At 44.1% G+C, this 23759-nt stretch overlaps 1 long non-coding RNA gene across 2 annotated transcripts in view; it reads left to right on the top strand.

Annotated features, from left to right (window-relative positions):
- The window catches only part of LOC307095737, a 105834-nt gene that overhangs the window by 6958 nt on the left and 75117 nt on the right, over positions 1-23759 (top strand). The gene's annotated exons all lie outside the window — the stretch shown is intronic.

Below are 23759 nucleotides of genomic sequence, written 5' to 3'. Positions count from 1 at the left end.
TGCCCTGACCAGCCCCTTATCTAAGGAGCCTTCCGAGGGCCAGCCGACCCTGAAGGCTGGCCATTCTACTTCACAGAATTTCTTCAGTGTTCTGGGGTTCATTTTAATACCATAGTCTCCACTGAAACCCTTTTCAAAATTTTTCAGCATGCAGTTGAGAACAGTGGGTTTACTTTGTCCCGACCCCATGATGATAGGTGGCGCGAGACAGACAAGGGAGGGGGTGACCTGTTTTCACAGATCCTCACTCAGATGCCCGCCTGGCCGCGTCCCTTGGGAGCTTAGATTTGTCTTAGCTAAGGTGCACCCGTATAAACCCCGGGCCTGGTCACCTCCACGTGGGGGTGAGTCACCGTTATGCCATATGACAAATCGCGGAACCGCAGGTTGGGGCCCACTCGGACTCCGTAACTGAGGTCGTGGAGCCACACAAAGGATAAGAGAGGGCAGGCCCTCTCCCTCCACACTCACACACTTTCACCAGACATTCACTCAGAGTTTAAAAACACATTCCACCCGATTCCTGATGAAGTCCTATGACTTCTGGGGAGGTGATCAAGCTCCCCCTTCCACTCACTGGAGTGGGCTGAACTGATGGGGCCCCTACCTTACAGATTCTGTCGACAGGTCCAGAAGTGTCCGTCCACTTTCTCCAGATACCGGCCGGGTGCTGGGCTGAGGTCCGGGAGCGCCAGGAGTCCCCCGGTTCAATTCTGCTAAAATTAGCAGGGCGCGCCTTCCAGAGGCCTGTCCCGCGCCCCCAGGCCCCAAGCCCTGTCCCCTCACGGGAGGCAAAAAAAATGCCAAGCTCGGTTGGTTTCTCGGTCAGGGAACCAGCTGTTGCAGAAGACCAAGAAGACCAAGGACGCTTCTGAGGAAGTTGGAGGGACACTGTTTAATAACGCCAGCGGACTCAGGGAACAGCCTTCCAAATCTGAGTAAAGGAACACGCATGGGGCCCTCCCTTATATCTCCCTCCCTGTGATCTTTGTCCCACAAGCATGGATTATGCTTCCGGTCCTTTTCGCGGGCCTTGCAAGAAGGCCCCCAGGTGTTGGGGGTCTCCAGGCCATATCTGGTGGTCTGGCCTGGCGTCAGAGTTAGGAGCCCTCCCTCTGGGCAGTGTACTGTCCACAGTCCAATGGCCTCTGTAACCGGTTCTGCAAGACCAGTGTCTGGGAAAGAGGTAGTGACTTAATTATAGGTTATCAGGAATGTACACTGAGCTTACTGGCCTGGATTCAGATCACTAGCCCCAAATATCAAGGCTACATTGGAATTAGCCCTTTTTGCCTCTTCATTAGAACAGGAAACTGGTGGTACACAACAAGCAGCTTAGGCATAGTTTGAACTAAGGTTGCTTTGACTCCAGAGACCGAATGCTTACTGCCTCCCACTATTACTGAGAAAATGTGGATGGTTTAACATATTTTATTACCATTTTGAGGGAAAAGAACTTAAGAGTATATGACCTCGTGATGGTGGATCAATGACTCACAATAATGAACCACCCAGGAATAGGTTGAGGCACTTAGCCAGGGATTGTTCCATTGCAGTTACTCTGTGGAGAATGGATGTTGGTTCTATCACTTCATCAACCATCCCTACTCTACTGTTATAAAAGAGGAGGTGGGTGCAAGGCATATTTTCTAAACTTTTGCCTTTTTATAGAGTTTCACTTATAGGCCATTTGTTAATGACCTCAGTGTCTGCTGTCCAGGAGAGTCTTTTTCCATTTACTGGGACACTTCCAGAGTGACACATTTCTTTTGCCTCCCAGTTATAGCAAAATGAAGACAAGATGGGATGACACTGTTGTAGGTGTTATGACTGAGCCTCAGTTAACACAATGATGTAGGTGCACAATGAAGAGGTAGGGGGAAAACTAGGAAAGGTGCATTTCTACACAAATGGGACTCAATATATGGGATAGGTGTTATTTGGGACCTTTAAGCAGAAGAGAAAGGGCGCATAGTGGAGAATCAAAGAATTTGGGAAACCGCAGACATGGTTTGTGGATCATTGGCAGAAAGTTTTGTGGATAAGTTCTGAGTTTGTATCCAATTGTGTTGATGATGCTAAGAATCTTAGATAACGTAAAATCGAAGGAAGCAAAGACATTCAAGAGTGTGAGGGCACAGAGACTTAGGTTCTTTCTTGTAGAGGGCCGCCTGGGAGGCACCTGGGCATTTCCTTAATTATCATCAGCTGAACTCAGGGCTTAGGCCGAGTCACGCCCTGGGAACATGCTTCCCCAATAAGGCTGGACATGTTAATCGGTTCTGACTTCATAGCAGCCCAGGTGTCAGCAGGGGCGGGACTAGATATGTAAATCCAATAATGCTAGGGCCTAGTTAAGAATGCAAATAAGCTCCTTTGATCCTAAGTTTTGGTGTTACTTCCTGGATTTCTGGGATATAAAATAAACCTGCTGGGTGGCTCAGCGTCGTCGTCATGCTGCCTCTCCATGAGAGAGGAAAGATGGCGTCCCACCCAGCCCCAGCTTCATGAATCTATTTCTGTGCCTTGTTTTCTTTATTTCTATTATTTCTCAATCCCTGGCCGCCTCCATTTAGAACCGGTTCGTTCATCTTTCTTGCCACGCGGGACGCGGAAAAGGGAGATCCCCGCCATGTTTGGCCCCCGCCGCATCAGGCCCCTGCATACTTTCTCCTGGCCATAAAAGGTCAGACTTCTAAGATTGGGGTTAGTACTACTTTATTCTTGACCCCCTGGAAAGGCAGCAACTCCTGGACAGATATTATTGCATGAAAAAGATCCCAGAAGGCACTGTAGCATTACCAATGTTAGGAGAAATACTCAGTGATCAGCGCCTAACGAAACTTGGGGCCCCCAGAGAACACATGAATGCTTACAGAGATCCTGGTCAGTATCTGGATGAAACAATTGGCTTGCTTTCCCAAAAGAAACAACATTCCTAAGTTTTATACTACTGTGTTATCACCCTAGTACTATAGCAATACTGTACTTTCTGGTAATATTTAAGGGTTCAGCTCTGAAGCTACTCTACAGAGAGTTGTCCAATCCATCAAAACTGGTAATTCTGGTTTTCAATTTTAGCATTTTCATTTTTTATTTCTTACCTAACTACTTTTCTTCTCAATTCATACTCAGTGAATACATTTCCTGTATTCCTTTCCCAGAAGGTTCAGGATTCTTCACCAGCTTAAAGGTTGCCTTGTGAGATATGTTGCTTGGGAGCAGGGAAAGGACTTAGGTGGTCAACTTAATTAGAGGAAGATTTCCCTTGATCTTGGTAATGGCATGGCGACCTCTTGTTGCTGATGAGTACTGCTTCCAAGCCAAGCATTGGGGAAAATTGAGTAAGGAAAGGAAGTCTGATTCTTTTCCTTAGAACCCACCAGGCTTGCCTGTCTAAAACTTTTGTCTATTTGGGTGCATGTTCTGTTTCATTACCAGAACTCTGGGAGGCTATTGCTTTGGCATGTGCAATCTAGGGTTTAGAAAAATAAAGGTGGATATCACTGGACAGCAGTTAAACTCCAAAAGTGTGCTGCTGGGCTGGATAGAGAATGAGAATAATGGTATCAGGTTAGGGTAAACAGAAGGACAAGGATCAAAAGGCTAATATTTGTGAAGGGCCAAATAGATTACAAAGCTTTTCTATATAGATCTTACTTGACTCTCACAATTCCTGGGAGATAGCTTTAGTATGGTACTTTTTTTATTCTAGTAAAATTGACCATTTTAACACTTTTAAGTGTATAATATAGCAATTAATTATATTCACATTGTGCAACCATCATCACTATCCATCTCCAGAATTTTTTTATTTTTCCAAACTGAAATTCCATACATATTGAATACTAATTCCCCATTTTCCCCTATACCCATCCCCTGGCATTCACCATTCTATTTTCTGTCTGTTATGAACTTGACTACTATAGATACCTCATATAAGTGGAATCATAACACTATTTTTCCTCTTGTGACTGGTTTATTTCACTTTAGCATAATGTCTTCAAGGTTCATCCATGTTGTAGTGTGTGTCAGAATTGTCTTCCTTTTTAAGGCTGAATAATAAATATACCATTGTAGGTATATACCACATTATGTTTATTCACCCATTGAGGGACACTTGGGTTGCTTCTACCTTTTGGCTATTGTGAATAATGCTGCTATGAACATGGCTGTAAAAATATTGATTTGAGTCCCTGCTTTCAGTTCTTTTAGGTATATACCAAGAAGTGGAATTGCTATATCACATGGCAATTCTATATTTAACTTTTTGAGGAAACCTCCATACCATTTATGATAGCTACAGCACCATTTTTCATTCCTATCAGTGATGCCAAGGGTTCTCACTCATTTAATCCTCACCACTATTTGTTATTTTCTCTGTGTGTGTGTTTTTTTAATAATAGCCACCCTAAACGGGTGTGAAGTGGTTCATTTGGCTTTGATTTGAATTTCCCTACTATATTGGAAAAAATCTACCATTCTCCTCTTCTGTGTCTCCTTTACTTTCATGCAGAACACTTCACTTCTGACAATTCTGGTGACAAAATGTGGGTTGTTTTTCCCCACAACAAGCATTTCTCTACAACACCAAATGGCTGTCCTATAATTTAACTCAATTCTGGTACTATCTAGAGTCAGATCCCACAGGTTAAGGGCTCAGTCCTACAAGACTGCCCCCATTCCTCTTCAGATGCCAGTCCCAAATCCAGGTTGCCACGTGTGCTTCTGACCAATTGACTATAAATCAGTTTCCAATGACCCTCTCCTCAGGTTCAATTAATTTGCTAGAGTGGCTCACAGAATTCAGGAAAACAGTTACTTACATTTACCAGTTTATTAAAGTACTAGTGGCCCGGTGCACGAAATTTGTGCACATTAAAAGGGAATTAATTAGAGGAAATACTTTATTGCTATTTGCCCTTTATAATAGAAGTGTTAAGATGAAAGAAAATCAGTAAAATGTATATGAAAATCTTCCTCCTGTCAGTGTCTGGGGCACGCCGCGGGACTCAGAGTAAAGTCCCCACCCACCCGTGTGCGCCTCAAAATCGCGCAAGATCCAGACCCGGCTGGCACCACCCCCGTCAAGCCCCGCCGGGCAGGGGGGTGCAGCCTCAGGTCCCCTGGCCTGGCACCAAGCAGGGGGCACAGCCTCAGGTCTCCCGGCAAGCCCTGTTGGGTGGGGGGCGCAGCCTCAGGGCCCTCGTCAAGCTCCTCTGGGTGGGGGTTGCAGCCTGAGGTCCCTTGTCAAGCCCCGCCAGACGGGGGGCGCGGCATGAGTTCCCCCAGCCCAGTACCACGCAGCCTCAGGTCCCTGCTGATTGCTTGGTATGGCTCGTTACGGGAACCCCTGCCTCCACTGTGGGCACAACCATCTTGTGTTATGGGAACCCAGCCTCCGCAGTGCATGCCGCCATCTTGTGATGGCGTTACGGAGTGAGGGTTAATTTGCATATCACCTCTTTATTATATAGGATATGATGAAGGATACAGATGAACACCCAAATGAAGACATATATAGGGTGAGGTCAGGAGGGTCCTGACTGCAGGTGCTTCTGTCCCCATGGAGTTGGGGACCCTCCTGATAGGTGGATGTGTTCACGCACCTGAAAGTTTTTTGAACCCCCTACTTTTGGGACAGTTATGGAGGCTTTATCAGGTAGGCATCATTAATCATTAACTTTATTTCTAGCCCCTCTTTCCTCTCTGGAGAATGGGGGGTTGGGCTGAAAATTCCAAGCTTCTAATCCTGGCCTGGTCATTCTGGTGACTAGCTCCCAGCCAAGAGCTCACCCAGAGTTGCCTCAGTGCAACAAAAAGTGCTCCTAATGCTCTTATCACTTAGGAACTTACAAGGGTTTTAGGAACCCTGAGTCAGGGATGGGGTCAAAGACCAAATATCAGAACAAGAGATGGTCCTAGTGCAGTGATGGCGAACCTATGACACGTGTGTCAGCACTGACACGCGTAGCCATTTCTGATGACACGCGGCCGCTGAGGCGGCCGTATGCCGAGGATGAAACATTTGCTGCTCCTGAGGATGAAACATTTGCGACTAGAGTCTTGGAGTTAGACTCTAACTCCAAGACTCCGTTCCTGAGTTATGCTCAGTTTTTTGGCGAAGTTTGACACACCAGGCTCAAAAGGTTGCCCATCACTGTCCTAGTGTTTTTATCACTAAGGAAATTACAAGTGTTTTAGGATCTCTGTACCAGGAACTGGGGGCAGAGACCAATATACATATTTCTGTTATCCCACACCTAATGATTAATGAGGTTGAACATCTTTTTATGGCTTATTGCCCATTTGTATATCTTCTTTGGAGAAATGTCTATTTAAGTCCTTTTCACATTTTTAAATCAGGCTGTTTTTTGTTGTTGAGATGTAGGACTTATTAGATATATGATTTGCAAATATTTTGCCCCACTCTGAGACTTGCTCTTTTACTCTGATAGTGTCCTTTGATGCATAAAAGTTTTTAAATTTTGATGGAGTCCAACTTATTTATTCTTTTATTTGTTACTTGTGCATCTGGTGTTGTATCTAAGAAATTTTTTGTCAAATGCAGTGTTATGAAACTTTTCCCTTACGTTTTCTTCTGAGTTTTGTAGGTATAGCTCTTACATTTAGTTCTTGGATCCAGTATGAGTTCATTTTTGTATATGATTTAAGGTAAAGGTCCAACTTCTTCCCTTTGCATATGGATATCCAGTTTTCCCAACACAGTTTGTTGAAAAGACTGTCTTTTCCCTCATTGAGTGGTTTTGGCAAGCTTACCGAAAATCATTTGACCATATATATGAAGGTTTAGTTTTGGGTTTTCTATTCTATTCCACTGATCTATATGTCTTTCTTTACTGCAGTATCACACCGTTTTGATTATCGTAGCTTTGTAGTAAGTTTTGAAATCAGGAAATGTGAGATCTCCAGCTTTGTTCTTTTTCAAGATTGTGTGACTATTCAGAATCACTTGATATTTCATATGAATTTTAGGATGGAGTTTTCTACTTCTGCAAAAATGTCATTAGGATTTTAATAGGGATTGCTTTGAATTTTTAGATCACTTTTGGTGGTACTGATATCCTAACAATATTGAACCTTCCAACTCATGAACAGGGGATGTCCTTCCATTTATTTGTGTATTCCTTAGTTTCAGCAAACTCTTGTAGTTTTCAGTATAAAAGACTTTCACCTCCTTGGTTTACTGTATTCCTGAGTATTTTATTCATTGTAAGTTAGATAGATAGACCTCCTTGGTTTACTTTATTCCTGAGTATTTTATTCTTTTTAGGATAGATAGATAGACATATATTAGTTTCAAGTGTACAAAGTAATAATTCGATATTTTTATAGATTGCAAATGATCACCAGAATAAGTTTAGTACCATCCATTAATACAACTTTTTTTCTTATGATGAGAATTTTTAAGATCAACTCTCTGAGTAACTTTTAAGTATACTGTATAGTATTATTAACTACTAGACTCCCAAAGCATGAAAATTCATGCAAGAGTAGGCCTTCCTTCCCCCGGCTGCCGGCACCGACTTCCCTCTGGCACCCGGGACCTGGGCAGCTTCCCTCCAGCCGTCAGCAGGCACCTGGGACCCGGGCAGCTTCCCTCCGGCCACCGGCAAGCACCCGGGACCCGGGCTTCACTCCAGACCCAGCTTCGTCTGGTCTAATTAACATATTACCCTTTTATTATTATAAATAGTCACCATGTTGTACATTACATTCCCAGGACTTACTTATTTTAGAACTGAAGTTTGTACCTATGACCACCTTCACTCATTTTATTCACTCCCCACTCCCTGCCTCTGGCAACCACCAATTTTTCTCTGCATGAATTTTTTTCTTCAGATTCCACATATAAGTGAGATCATATAGTATCCGTCTTTCTCTGTCTGACTTATTTCAGTTAGCATAATGCTCTCAAGGTCTATCCATGTTGTCACAAATGATAAGATTTCATTATTTTTTTATGGCTGAATAATTTTGCATTGTATGTGTATACCACGTTTTACTTATCCACTAGAGGACCGATGCATGAAGATTCATGCAAGAATAGGGCTTCCTTCCCCTGGCTGCTGGCAACACCTTCGCTCAGGCCAGAGCCGCCTTTCGGCCTCTTGCCTTGTCGTGTCAATTTGCATATTCCCTCCTTATTGGCTGTTGGCGCTGCCATCTTCGTCGTAGAGTTATGGTTAATTTGCATATTCTGTCTTTATTAGATAGATTGCTTCCATATCTTGGATATTGTAAATGATGCAGCAATTAACATACTGCATCTTTTCAAGTTAGTGTTTTTGATTCCTTTGGATAAATACCCAGAGGTGGGATTGCTGAGTCATATGGTAGTTCTGTTTTTAATTTTTTTTTTTTAAATTTCTTTATTGATTAAGGTGTCACATGTTTGTCCTCATCCCCCCATTCCCATCCCACACCCCTCCCCATGGATGCCCCAACCCTCTGTTGAACTTAAGCATTGGTTAGGCTCATATGCATGCACACAAGACCTTTGGTTGATCTCTCCCCCCTCCCCCCACCCTCCCCTATCCTCCCTCTGAGGCCCGATAGTCCGATCGATGCCTCCTTGTTTCTGATTCTGTTCTTGTTCATCAGTCTATGTTGTTCATCATTTCCCCTAGATGAGCGAAATCATGTGTCACTAGAGATATACTTATAAGAATTGAATGTGCGACGAGCAATAATAGTTATGCTGACAGGCAAATGAATCAGTCTGTACTGAGTTTCTTTCTGGTCCAACAGTTCTTTTGAGACCCAATATCAATGTCCACCAGTTCCTTATGAGTACATGTCGGCACTGACCCCTCAGCTCTGGATGGTGGACAAATGGTGGTAATGCAGGTCCGACTCCCTATGGTTTGGTCTCGGCCGGATCCAGGGGCACGGCTTCACCCGGATCCAGGGGCCCACGGCCTCACCCGGACCCGGGATCCAGCCTCACCCGGATCTAGGGGCACACGGCCTCGCCCAGACCCAGGATTCAGCTTCATCTGGACCCAGGGGCGCATGGCCTCACCCGGACCCAGGGGCGCGTGGCCTCTCCCAGACCCAGGGTCGCGTGGCCTCACCCGAATCCAGGGGCCCACGGCCTCGCCCGGACCCGGGGCCCAGGCTCACCCGGATCCAGGGGCACGTGGCCTCGCCCGGACCTGGGGCCCAGGCTCACCCGGATCCAGGGGCCCACGGCCTCGCCCGGACCCGGGGCCCAGGCTCACCCGGATCCAGGGGCCCACGGCCTCGCCCGGACCCGGGGCCCAGGCTCACCCGGATCCAGGGGCCCACGGCCTCGCCCGGACCCGGGGCCCAGGCTCACCCGGATCCAGGGGCCCACGGCCTCGCCCGGACCCAGGATTCAGCCTCACCCGGACCCAGGGGCGCACGGCCTCGCCCGGACCCAGGATTCAGCCTCACCCGGACCCAGGGGCGCACGGCCTCGCCCGGACCCAAGATTCAGCCTCACCCGGACCCAGGGGCGCATGGCCTTGCCCGGACCCAGGGGCACGTGGCCTCACCCGGACCCGGGGCCCAGCCTCACCCTGACCCAGTTCCCAGCCTCACCCGGACCCAGGGGCACGCGGCTTCACCCGGATCTGGGACCCAGCGGGGTTTCATCTTCTTGACCCAATTCCTGTTGGTCAATTCCCTCTCAGCAATTCCTTCGGCCATTTTCTCAGAGTTCCAGGGCAGCCACCGCAGAACTCGTTGGGCGGCGGGCTCGACGAAGCTCCGGTGTGCCCGGTGCGCGGCGGCGGGCTGGTCCGGGGTGGCTGCGTCGGCCCTTGGGTCTGCAGCGGTGGCCGGTCGCCGAGCGTGCGCACCTGGCCGCTTCCGGGACGTTGAGATTCTTGAAGGACTCGGAGGTCAGCAAGCGCGTAGTCTCCCACCCCATGTCTCCCAGGGGCTCGTCTGTCCGTGCTCGGCAGCGAGTGAAGCCTTCCCCTCAGCCGGAGACCGCTGGGGGAACTGCGCCGAGCACGATCCAGGCTGCCATTGTGTCGCCTGAGCCGTAGTTTTTAAAGTGTGGTCTTTGGGTCACCGGCATCAGCTTCATCCCGCGTACCCCTCTCTTTTATTCTAGTTGTAGAGCATCTGCTCAGTCAGCCCTCCAGTGGTTCTGGATGGTGTCTGCTCTGCTCTCCCGTCGTAGTCTCAAAATTGTTGTGGTAGGCAGCAATCAGGCTTCTGCCCTATGCCTCCATCTTGGTCCTTGTTTGTATAGTTAAGTCTTGATTGTTGTTGGTGTCACTGGGAGGAATTGTCCTCCAGGCCAATTGGTCGTGCGGACCCTCTGTGTCTATAAAGGAAGAGTTGCTGTGAGGGAGACACGTTTATTTGCCGGGTCTTGGTGCAGCAAGGCTTTGGCGCTCACTGCGTCTGCCTCTTGAATGTGTCCCTTATGGTAGTGGTTGAAATCTGGTGTCATCTCACAGCGACCACTAGATGCCTTCGTTTCTGGGTCTCCAATGGAGTGTAGGTCAGCTACTGCCGGTGGCCCCTCAGCATGAATTACAGCATCCCTTATATTCGTGACCTGTTTCGGTGTCTTCCCCTTTTGGCTGCCTCCCTATCGCTCAGCTTCCCCAATCTCCCTAGGTGGTCGCTCTTGATACCCCCCTTTGTGGGCTGAGTGCAAAGTCTTGGTGTTGTTAAGCCTTGATTGCTGTTGGTACACTGGGAGGATGTGACCTCCAGTCCAATTGGCTGTGAGGATCAGCTGTGTCTATGCCGGGAGACAGCCCCATTCAACTAGACTTGCAAAATTGTAAAAGCCTCTGTGTTCAGCTTGGATGGGGCGGAGCTACAGGGCGGAGCCTACCACCTTGGCTTCCCGTCAGCCCCGCCCTATGAGGTTCCTGTGTCCCTCTGTACTCCCAGCAAACACCTCTGAGAGAAAAGCGCCCTGGAGTTTCGCGCGCTGCCAGTCTAGTCTCTCCCCCAATGAATCTGGATTCCCAGATTCTCGCCCGGAACTGGGTTTCCGTGTAGTCAGAATTGGGGCTCACCGCAGTCTGGCGCTTTTGTCTCCTTCTCTCCAGGGCGACTCAGCGGCACAGTCAGCAGCCCATCCTCCCGCACAATCCCCTGGGCGCCTCCGGTGCTCTGCTCTTCGCCGCCTCTCTGCACCTCTGCCCCACAGCCCAGCTTTCCCCAGCATGAGCCTGGCTTCCCCGGGTCTTTCCCGGAACTGGGGTTCAGTGCAGTTGGAACTGGGGGTTCAACACAGTCCGGAGCCCTTGTCTTCCTCCCGCTAGGGCAATCCAGCGGCACAGGCAACAGACCCTCCTCTGCGCACATTCCCGTGCGCGGCTCCGGCGCAACTCCTCCGTATCTCCGCCCCAGAGCCCAGACTCCCCCAGCATGAGCCCGGCTTCCCAGGGTTTCGCCCGGAACTGGGGTTCAGTGCAGTCGGAGCTGGGGTTCAGCACAATCTGGCGCTTTTATCTCCTTCCCGCCAGAGAACGCCAGCCAGGCCGTCAGCCGCCCCTTCCTCTCCGGCTCCGTCTTCCCCGCACGCGCGCCTTCTCCGCCCGTGTCTCCATACCTCAAGCTTTTATGGCTTCCCTGATTTTCCTTGTGGTCCTCTCTTTCCTTCTAATTGTGGGCATTTCAGTCAGCCAGCTTTCCTGTGGTTCTGGATGATGTCCGTTTTGATTTTTAGTTGTGTTTTTGAAATTGTTGTGCCCGGCTGTAGGTTAGGTGTTTAACCTATGCCGCCATCTTGGTTTTCTCCATACTGATTTCTGTTGTGGCTACACCAATTTACATTTTCATTATCTTGAATGAGGGTTCCCTTTTCTCCTCATCCTTCCAACTGCTTGTTATTTCTTGGCTTTTTTATAATAATCATTTAATAGGTGTGAAGTGATATCTCATTCTGGTTTTGATTTACATTTCCTAGATGATTAGTAATTTTGAACACCTTTTCAAGTATCTGTTGGTCATCTGTATGTCTTTTAGATCCTTTGCTAATTTGTTTTTTTTTTTATTGTTTAAAATATTACACATAATAGTACATATATCTCCTTTCCCCTCCCCCCCATTGACCTTCCCGCAGCCTCCTCTACCCTCTGTCGCATGCCCTCATCCCCACCCCCCCAGTGTCTTGTGTCCATTGGTTGCGCTTATATGCATGCATACAAGTCCTTCGGTTGATCTCTTTCCTCCCCTCCCCAACACTCCCCAGCCGTCCCGCTGTAATTTGACAGTCTGTTCGATGCTTTACTGCCTCTGTATCTATTTTTTTGTTCATCAGGTTATAATGTTCTTTATTTTCCATAAATGAGTGAGATCATGTGGTATTTTTCTTTCATTGCCTGACTTATTTCACTTAGCATAATGCTCTCCAGTTCCATCCATGCTGCTGCAAATGTTAAGAATTCCTTCTTTTTTATAGCAGCGTAGTATTCCATTGTGTAGATGTACCATAGTTTTCTAATTCACTCATCTGCTGATGGGCATTTAGGCTGTTTCCAAATCTTAGCTATTGTAAATTGTGCTGCTATGAACATAGGGGTGCATATATCCTTTCTGATTGGTGTTTCTGTTTTCTTGGGATATATTCCTAGAAGTGGTATTACTGGGTCAAATGGCAGTTCCATTTTTAAATTTTTGAGGAATCGCCATACTGTTTTCCACAATGGCTGCACCAGTCTGCATTCCCACCAGCAGTGCACAATGGTTCCTTTTTCGCCACATACTTGCCAGCACTTGTAGTTTGTTGATTTGTTGATGATAGCCATTCTGACAGGTGTTTTGATTTGCATTTTTGTTTTCATTTGCATCTCTCGGATGATTAGTGACTTTGAGCATATTTTCATGTGTCTCTTGGCTTTCTGTATGTCCTCTTTCTAAAAGTGTCTATTTAGGTCCTTTGCCCATTTTTTGATTTGGTTATTTATCTTCCTTTTGTTAAGTTGTATGAGTTCCCTGTAAATTTTGCAGATTAAACCCTTATCAGAGATAACATTGGCAAATATGTTCTCCCATGCAGTGGGCTTTCTTGTTGTTTTGATGATGGTTTCTTTATTTTCTCCTTAGTTTCCATTGTCCTAGAGCTGTATCGTTAAACATATTGCTACGACAAATGTCTGCTATTTTGCTGTCTACGGCTTCTTCTAAGATTTTTTATTGTTTCCAATCTTATGTTTAAGTCCTGTATCCATTTTGAGTTTATTTTTGTGTATGGTGTAAGTTGGTGGTCTAGTTTCATTTTTTTGCATGTATCTGTCCAATTTTCCCAACACCATTTATTGAAGAGACTGTCTTGACTCCATTGTATGTTCATGCCTCCTTTGTCAAGTATTAATTGAGCATAGTGGTTTGGGTTGATATCTGGGTTCGCTATTCTATTCCATTGTTTTATATGTCTGTTCTTGTGCCAGTACCATGCTGTTTTGAGAACAGTGGCTTTGTAATACAGCTTGAGGTCTGGTATTTAGATACCTCCTACTTTATTCTTCTTTCTCAGGATTGCTGTGGCTATTCGGGGTCTTTTTTAATTCCAGATGAATAAAAAATTTTCCCAACACCATTTATTTTTGGAGAGTTTTTTCTAAGTCTGTGAAATATGCCGTTGGTATTTCAATGGGGAGTGCATTGAATCCATAGATTGCTTTGGGTAGTATGGACATTTTTAAATTTTTTTATTTTCATTTTTTTATTAAGGTATTATATGTGTACATATCTTACCATTGCCCCACCCCACCCCACTCCCATACATGCCCTCAGCCCCCAGAGTTTTGTGTCCATTGGTTATGCTTATATGCTTGCATACAAGTCGTTCGGTTGATCTCTTATCTCCCCCACCTCTCCCTAACCTTCACGCTATAATTTGACCTTCTGTTTGATGCTTTACTGTCTTTGTATCTATCTTTTTGTTCAACAGCTTATAATTTTCTTTATTATCCATAGATGAGTGAGATCATGTGGTATTTTTCTTTCATGGACTGGCTTATTTCACTTAGCATGATGTTCTCCAATTCCATCAAGGTTGCTGCAAATGGTAGGAATTCCTTCTTTTTATGGCAGCATAGTATTCCATTGTGTAGATGTACCATAGTTTTCTGATACAGTCATCTGCTGACGGGCACCTAGGCTGTTTCCAAATCGTTGCTATTGTAAATTGTGCTGCTATGAACATAGGGGTGCATATATCCTTTCTTATTGGTGTTTCCAGTTTCTTAGGATATATTCCTAGGAGTGGGATTACTGGGTCAAATGGGAGTTCCATTTTCAGTTTTTTGAGGAAACTCCATACTGTTCTCCACAGTGGCTGCACCAGTCTACATTCTCACCAGCAGTGCACGAGGGTTCCTTTTCTCCGCATCCTCGCCAACACTTGTCATTTGTTGATTTGTTGATGATAGCCATTCTGACCGGTGTGAGATGGTACCGCATTGTCGTTTTGATTTGCATCTCTCAGATAATTAGTGACTTTGAGCATGTTTTCATGTGTCTCTTGGCCTTTCTTCTGTCTTCTGTGGAAAAGATTCTATTTAGGTCCATTGCCCATTTTTTTATTGGATCATTTATCTTCCTTTTATTAAGTTGTATAAGCTGCCTGTAGATGTTGGAGATTAAACCTTTATCAGTGATAACATTTGCAAATATGTTCTCTCATACAGTGGGATTTCTTGTTGTTTTGCTGATAGTTTCTTTTGCTGTAAAAAAGCTTTGTATTTTGATGTAGTCCCATTTGTTTATTTTCTCTTTAGCTTCCATTGCCCTAGGAGCACTATCAGTGAAGAATTTCTTTTGGCATATGTCTGAGATTTTGCTGCCTGTGGATTCCTCTAGTATTGTTATGGTTTCCCGTCTTATGTTTAAGTCCTGTATCCATTTTGAGTTCATTTTTGTGTATGGTGTAAGTTGGTGATCTAGTTTCATTTTTTTGAATGTATCTGTCCAATTTTCTCAACACCATTTATTGAAGAGACTGTCTTGACTCCATTGTATGTTCATTCCTCCTTTGTCAAATATTAATTGAGCATATTGGTTTGGGTTGATATCTGGATTCTCTATTCTGTTCCATTGATCAATATGTCTGTTCTTGTGCCAGTACCATGCTGTTTTGAGAACAGTGGCTTTGTAATACAGCTTGAGGTCTGGTATTGAGATCCCTCCTACTTTATTCTTCTTTTTCAGGATTGTTGTGGCTATTCGGGGTCTTTTTTTTTTATTCCAGATGAATTTTTGGAGAGTTTTTTCTAAATCTGTGAAATATGCTGTTGGTATTTTGATAGGGAGTGCATTGAATCTATAGATTGCTTTGGGTAGTATGGACATTTTAATGATATTGATTCTACCAATCCATGAACATGGTATGTTCTTCCATCTGTTTTTGTCTTCCTCTATCTCTTTTTTCAATGTCCTGCAGTTTTTTGCATATAGTTCTTTTACCTCCTTAGTTAAGTTTATTCCTAGGTATCTTAACTTTTTGGTGCAATGGTAAATGGGATTGCTTTTTTACTCTCTCTTTCTATACGTTCACTATTGGTGTATAGAAAGGCCATAGATTTCTTGGCGTTAACTTTGTATCCTGCTACATTGCCGAATTCATTTATTAAGTCTATTAATTTTTTGATGGAATCTTTCAGGTTTTTTATGTACAGTATCATGTCATCTGCAAATAAGGATAGCTTTACTTCTTCTTTTCCAATTTGGATGCCTTTTATTTCTTATTCTTGTCTGATTGCAATGGCTAATATTTCTATGTCAAACAGGTGTGGTGAGAGTGGGCATCCCTGTCTTGTTCCTGTTCTTAGGGAAAATGGTTTTAGTTTTTGCCCATTGAGTATGATGTTGGCTGTGGGTTTATCATATATAGCTTTTATTATGTTGAAGTATGATCCTTCTATTCCCACCTTGTTGAGAGTTTTTATCAAGAAAGTGTGTTGGATTTTGTCAAATGCTTTTTCTGCATCAATTGATATGACTATGTGATTTTTGTCTCTCATTTTGTTGATGAGATGTATCACGTTTATTGATTTGCGGATATTGTACCATCCTTGCATCCCTGGGATTAATCCTACTTGGTCATGATGTATGATCTTTCTGATGTATTGCTGGAGCCGATTTGCTAGAATTTTGTTGAGGATTTTGGCATCTATGTTCATGAGTGATATTGGCCTGTAATTCTCTTTCATTGTGTTGTCTTTATCTGGTTTTGGTATTAGGGTGATGCTGGCTTCATAGAAGGAGCTTGGAAGTGTTCCTTCCTCTTGAATTTTTTGGAATAGTCTGAGGAGGATAGGTTTTAGTTCCTTCTTGAATGTTTGGTAAAACTCTCCTATGAAGCCGTCTGGCACCGGGCTTTTGTTTGCTGGAAGCTTTTTGATGTCTGCTTCCATTTCTTCCATAGTTACTGGGCTATTGAGCTGTTTAGATTCTTCCTGATTGAGTTTTGGAAGGTTATATTTTTCTAGGAATATGTCCATTTCCTCCAGGTTGTCCAGTTTATTGGAATAGACTTGTTCATAGTATTTTGAAACAATCCTTTGTATTTCAGCAGGGTCAGTTGTTATTTCACCTCTTTCATTTCTGATTTTGTTTATTTGGGTCCTCTCTCTTTGTTTCTTGGTGAGTGTGGCTAAAGGTTCGTCAATCTTGTTTATCCTTTCAAAGAACCAGCTCTTGGTTTTGTTGATCTTTTGTATTGTTTCTTTGGTCTCTATGTCGTTTATCTCTGCTCTGATCTTTATTATTTCCTTCCTTCTGCTTACACTGGGCTTTTCTTGTTGCTCTCTTTCTAACTCTTTCAGTTGTAGGGTTAGGTAATTTATTACCATTGTTTCTTGTTTTTTGCAGTAGGCTTGCAGAGCTATGAACTTCCCTCTCAAGACTGCTTTCGCTGTGTCCCATAGATTTTGAATTGTTGTGTTTTCATTGTCATTTGTTGGCGTGAAGTTTTTTATTTATTCCTTGATATCTCTGGTAACCCAGTCATTGTTTAATAGCATGCTGTTTAGTCTCCATGTGTTTGATTTCTTTGGATTGTTTTTATTGTAGTTGATTTCCAGTTTTATGCCACAGTGATCTGATAAGATGCTTGATATGATATCTATCTTTTTGAATTTGGAGAGACTTTGCCTATGTCCTAACATATGATCTATTTTTGAAAATGACCCATGTGCACTTGAGAAGAATGTATATTCTGTGGCTTTGGGGTGAAGTGTTCTGAAGATGTCAATTCCATCTGGTCTAGTGAGTCATTTAGGATCAATGTTTCTTTGCTGATTTTTTGTTTTAGAGGATTTTTCCAATGCTGATAGTGGGGTATTAAAGTCTACTGCTATGATTGTATTGCTATCAATCTCTCCCTGGGTATCCTCCAGAAGTTTTTTTTAAGTATTTGGGTGCTTCTGTATTGGATGCATATATGTTTACCAGAGTTATTTCTTCTTGATGGATTGCTCCCTTTAATATTATGAAGTGGCTTCCTTATCTCTTGTTATGTCCTTCACTGTGAGATCTAATTTGTCAGATATAAGTATTGCTACCCCAGCTTTTTTTTTCATTTCCATTTGCCTGAAAAACGTTTTTCCATCCCTTCACCATCAGTCTGTATATGTCTTTTTTTCTGAGGTGGGTTTCCTGTAGACACTAGATATATGGGTTATGTGTTCTTATCCATTCAGTTCCCCTATGTCTTTTGATTGGTGCATTTAATCCATTTGCATTTAAAGTTGTTATTGATAGGTCTTGTTTGTCGCCATTTTAATTCTTTACCCATGTGTTCCTTCTTAGCTTCCTATTTCTTCCTTTTACATCAGACCCTTTAGCATTTCTTGCATTGCTGGTTTGGTGGTAATAAACTCCCTTAGTCCTTTTTTGTCTGTGAAGCTCTTGATTTCACCCTAAATTTTGATTGATAGCCTTGCTGGGTACAGTATTCTTGGATTCAGACCCTTCCTTTGCATGACTTTATATATTTCATTCCCTTCCCTTCTTGCCTGATGTGTTTTTGTTGAGAAATCAGTTGCTAGTATGATGATGGATCCTTTGTAGGTAACTTTCCGTCTCTCTCTGGCTGCTTTTAAGTTTTTGACTTTGTCGTTGGTGTTTGCCAATTTAATTATAATGTGCCTTGGCATTGGTATTTTGGGGTTCATTTTGTTTGGGACTCTGTGAGCTTCTTGGATTTGTGTGATTTTTTCTTCCCCATATCAGGGAAGGTTTCTGTCATTATTTCTTCAAACAGGTTTTCTATTCCTTGCTCAGTTTCCTCTCCTTCTGGTACCCTTATTATGCGGATGTTGTTTTGTTTTGTGTTGTCCCAAAGTTCCCTTAGGCTCTCCTCCTGCTTTTTAATTTTTTTTTTCTAGAAGCTGCTCTAATTGGATATTTTTTCCCACCTTGTCTTCTAGCTCACTGATGTGGTCCTCTGCTTCTTCTAGTCTACTCTTGATGCTTTCTATTGAGTTCTTTATAGCAGCGATGTCATTTTTTCATTTCTTCTTGGTTCTTCATTTCCTCTTATTTCTTACATATAGTGTTGAATTTGTCTTCCATTCTTTTCATCCATGTTATGACTATTTCTCTGAATTCTTTCTCTGACAGGTTGCTTGCCTCCATTTTGTTTACTTCCTTTTCTGGCGATGCCTCTTTTTCTTTCATATGCGGGCTGTTTCTTTGTCTCCCCCATGATCTCTCTTCTCTGGGTGTCTGGTTATGTAGTTCTTTCTCTCCCTATCCTAGGCGAAATCTGACCTTTCCGTGAGGAGGTGCCGAGCTCCTCTGAATCCGCGTGTTCGCGCTGCTTGGGGACCAGTGTTGCTGGGTTCTCAGCTGTTCTCTGGGTAGTGGTGTTGTAGATTCCTGGGATTTTTAGTCTTCCGATAACATCCACTCTCCCCTCCAAGATGGTGCAGTCTCCACGTCAGAGCCAGTTGCTCCGGGAGGGATTTCAGCAGCAATGGAGGCAGCCCGGTCAGGGGAATGGCGTCTGGCAATCCCCTACAGTCCTTTGGAGTATAGCTGTCCTCAAGTCACAAATAAACACTCCCCATGCGAACACACACTCTCCTTTCGTTCTCTCACTCATGCACTATCTTGCAGTCTGCCTTCCCATCGGCAGTCATCTTCTGTCAGTCGACTTCTCTGCTAATTTTTAATTGTATTTGCCTTTTGTTATTGTGTTGTATGAGTTATTTATATATTTTGGATATTAAACCCTTATCAGATATATGATTTGTAAATATTTACTCCTTTTAGATAGATTGCCTTTTCATGTTCTTGATTGTTTCTTTTGCTGTGCAGAAAGTTTTTAGTTTGATGTAGTCCTCCTTGCTGATTTTTGCTTTTGTTGCCTTTGCTTTTTTTGTTTCTTTATAAATATAATTGTTTTCTTATTTTCCTTTACACATTGTTCATTGTTAGTATACAGAAATGCAACCAATTCTTGTTGATTTTGTATGCCACAATTTTGCTGAATTCATTTATTAGTTCTAGTGGGTTTGGGGGTGAATATTAGTGTATTCTACGTATGAGTTCATATCATCTGTATACTGAGGTAATTTTAACCCTTTCATTCCAATTTGGATACCTTCAATTTATATATTTTTTTTACCTAATTGCTGTGGCTGAAATCTCCTTTGTGATGTTAAATAATGTTTATCTGAGAATGTTTTAATTTCACCTTCATTTTTGAAGGACAGTTTTGCCAGATATAGAATTCTCAGTTGACGTTATCTTTCTTTCAGCTGTATAAATATACTAGAGGCCCGGTGCACGAATTTGTGCATGGGTGGGGTCCTCGGGGTTTCCTGCAGGGATCGGGCCGAAACCGGCAGTCCAGTGCCACCTGCCACTCTTGCCTGCTGCTCCTGCTCATTCTGGCCCAACTGTGTCTGCTGCGGGCTAGCACCCAAACAGTCCTGATCGGGAGAGGCACGTGCCATCATAGCAGCGCTCGCCAAGTGTGAGCCCTGCATCTGGCACCCATCCCGAGGGGGGTGAGTGGGGCAGGACGCAGTCGGCACTCTGGGCGTGTCGGCAGTGGGATGCCCTGCCCTTGCCAGCCCAGGATCCAGATCCATCCTGCTGATGTTCGTGCTGGTTTGGGAGCCACCTAGTGAATAATTTTATATTATTTCTTCCTTGCAGAGTGTCTAGGGCAGTGATGGGCAACCTTTTGAGCTTGGTGTGTCAAACTTCGCCAAAAAACTGAGCATAACTCGGGTAGTGTGTCACTTTGAGGGAAAAACATTATTTTGCAAATGTTTCATCCTCAGGAGCAACAAATGTTTCATCCTCGGCATGCGGCTCCCGCGTGTCATCAGAAATGGCTACGCGTGTCAGTGCTGACACATGTGTCATAGGTTCGCCATCACTGGTCTAGGGAGATGAAGCAATTGCAGTGCCTGAGGCTGACTTCCAGGAGACCAGTGGTGCTGTTGGGATTGTGCCGGCGTTGCTGGTCTATTGGTGTCTGGCCTGTTCTCCGGAGATTGGACCTGCAGGACCACTGACGGATTGAGTGGCTGCATCTAGGCTGGTGGGCTACTGGGATGGGTCGGTCAGCTGAGTGGCACTCACGCTGTGGAAGCGCACTGACCACCAAAGGGCATCTCCTGCATTGAGCGTTTGCATCCTGGTGGTCAGTGCGCATCATATTGACCAGTCGACCGGTCATTCAGTCGTCAGTCGCTTAGGCTTTTATATATATATAGATTATCTCACTCCTTCTGGTCTTTGAGACTTCCACTGAGAAATTCACGGATAATTTTATTGAGGATCCTTGTACATAAAGAGTTGCTTTTTTCTTGCTTCTTTCAAGATTCTCACTTTGGTTGTTGAGAGTCTGATAATAATGTATCTTGGTGTAGGCTTCTTTGGGTTTATCTTACTTAGAGTTCATTATGATTCTTGGACTTGTAAATCCATGGTTTTCCCCAAATTTGGGAAGCTTTCAAATAACCTCTTTGCCCCTTTCTCCTTCCTTTCTCTTTTAACCTTCTGGAACTCTCATAATGCATATATTGCTTGATGATGTTCCATAACTTTCTTAATCTCTGTCCACTTTTTTCTTCATTCTATTGTGTATGTTTTTTTCTCCTGAGGCTCCATAATTTCAAATGATCTGTTTTTAACTTCACTGATTCTTCCTGTTTGCATGTACTGTTGAACCCCTCTAATGAACATTTCAATTCAATTATTATATTTTCAAGTCTAGAATTTCTGTTTGGTTCATTTTTATATTTTTATCTCTTTGATGTTATTCTACTTTTTAAAATACATTATTTTCCTTATTCTTTCAGTTCTTTGTGTTTTCCTTTGGCCCAGAGCATATTTAAAACAGTTGTTTTAGTCTTTGTCTCATAATTCTGATGCCTGTGTTTTTTTCAGGGACAGTTTCTGCCACTTTACTTTCTTCCATTGAATGTGGCATATTTTCTTGTTTCCTTGTATGCTTTGTGATGTTTGTTTGTTTTCTGAAAGTTTGGCATTAAAAAATAGTTTTCAGATAGGCTCTGTGCTGAGGAAAACATTTACTAATTAACAAGGATAGCTGTGTGCCTTGTGATAAGCCTTATGTGGCATCTTAAAGTCTTCTTAGACCTTTTCTAGGCATACATCTTTTATGGGCCTGTTGTGTGCTTCTTCCAATTTCCCTAAGTAAACACTTTAAAAAGTGTCTTAGTTTCCTAAAGAGTTTCACCTTTGCTTTTTTTCTGGGGAGTTTTGATGTTCTATTGTGTTTTCTAATCTAATATCTGACCCAGGTGTTGTGAAGCTGTGGTACTTTTGCAGCTTTCACAGAAATGTCCACTATTTCCTGTGGCTTTTCCTAGCCTGACATCCAAGCTATGCCACTTTTCTCTGTCTGAACTCTAAGTTAAGTAAAACAGAGATCAGTACCTCAGGTAGCCCCCAGGCAGATTAGAACATTGCAAAATGGGCCCACCTTCCTTTCTCCAGTTAGAGGGATGGCATTGGCAGCTAGGCCACTTCTCCCCCTAAATGGTGCTGTGGACACTGTGGGAGAAGGAGGGGTGGAGTACAGTTAAGTAAAAACTATGGTATTTCCTGCCATTTTTCTAAGTAGCTTTTTCTTGATTAAGCATTTGTTTGGTTGCTGTAGACTGTTTTTCAGAGCTCCTATAAAGTTATTTTAGCCAGTCCCTAGTTGCTTGTTAAAATGTTAATATGGGTAGCAGGAGGAGGGCCTGCAGCTTCCCAGTCTGCCAAGTTGCAGATGTCACTTAAAAAGTAATATTCTATCTATTTTATAAACAAGGATACCAAAGCTCAGAAAGTGACTTGCACAGGATTACACAGTTAATAAGAGTCAAAGCTGGGATTTAACTCTATTTCTTCTCCTAAGTTCTGTGATTATTTAAAATAAACTTTGTATTTTGGAATAATTTTAGACTTACCAAAAAGTTACAAAAATAGTACAGAGAATTCCCATATCCACCCACTCCCTGCCTTGCACACATTTATTCCTTTTATCAACATGTTAGATTAGTATGGTTCCTTTATCACAATTAATGAACCCAAACTGATTATTATTATTATTATTACCTAAAGTCCATATTTTATTCAGATATCCTTAGTTTTTGCCTACTGTATTTTTCTGTTCTAGGATCCCATCTAGGATACCACATTACATTGTTATCATGTCTCCTTTGGGTCCAATTGACCATGACAATTTCTCAGAATTACTTTGTTTTGATTACCTTGATAGTAATGAGGAGAATGACAGGTATTTTGTAGTCTGTGCCTCATTTGGGATGTGTCTTATGCTTTCCTCATGATTAGACTAGGGTTATGGGTGTTTGGGAAGACCACTCAGATAAAATGTCATTCTCATCATCTATATATATATAAAAGCCTAAGTGACTGAAGGACCAAACGACCAGTCGACCGGTTGCTATGATGCGCACTGACCACCAGACGCTCAACGCTGCCCCCTGGTGGTCAGTTCGCTCCCACAGCCAACCTCCCATGGCCAGCCAAACTCCCATGGTCCCTCCCCCCAGCTGGCCAGCCCCACCCCCCGGTTGTCTCCGATGGGGTGGAGCCGGCCGGCCAACCTCTCAAGGTACCTCGCCCCCTGCCGGCCAACCTCCTGCGGTCCCTCCACCAGCCGGCCAACCTCCCTCACTCCCTCCCCCTGGCTGGCCAACCTCCTGTAGCCCCGCCCCCTAGCCAGCCAGCCCCCCCCTAGATCGGCCCCGATGGGGAGGGGACTGGCCTGCCCCCCCGATTGGCCCCAAACACCAAGGAACCCCATCTGTGCACCAATTCGTGCACCAGGCCTCTAGTCTATAATAATAAAAGTGTAATATGCTAATTAGAATGGATAGCTGAATGACCTTCCGGATGTTATTCTGGACGTCCTTCCAGATGAAGCCGTGGTGGCGGGGGCTAAGGCAGAGGCAGTTAGGGGTGATCAGGCAGGCAGTCGAGCAGTTAGGGGTGATCAGGCAAGCAGTTAGGGGCATCAGGCAGGCAGTCGAGCAGTTAGGAGTGATGAGGCAGGCAGGCAGGCGAGCAGTTAGAGGCAATCAGGCAGGCAAATGAGTGGTTAGGGGTGATGAGACAGGCAGGCAAAGTGGTTAGGAGCCAGCGGTCCTGGATTGAGAGAGGAATGTCTGACTGCCGGTTTAGGCCCAATTGTGAGAGGGTGCAGGCTGGGCTGAGGGACCTCTGCCCCCCCCCACATGCACAAATTTCATTTACTGGGCCTCTAGTATCATATGAAGGCCTTGATCAATTGGCCATAG

Source organism: Cnephaeus nilssonii (genome assembly GCF_951640355.1).
Source record: "Cnephaeus nilssonii genome assembly, chromosome: X".
Taxonomy (NCBI): domain Eukaryota; kingdom Metazoa; phylum Chordata; class Mammalia; order Chiroptera; family Vespertilionidae; genus Cnephaeus; species Cnephaeus nilssonii.
The sequence above is the reverse complement of the archived record's forward strand: the minus strand, read 5'-3'. Positions and strand labels throughout refer to the sequence as shown.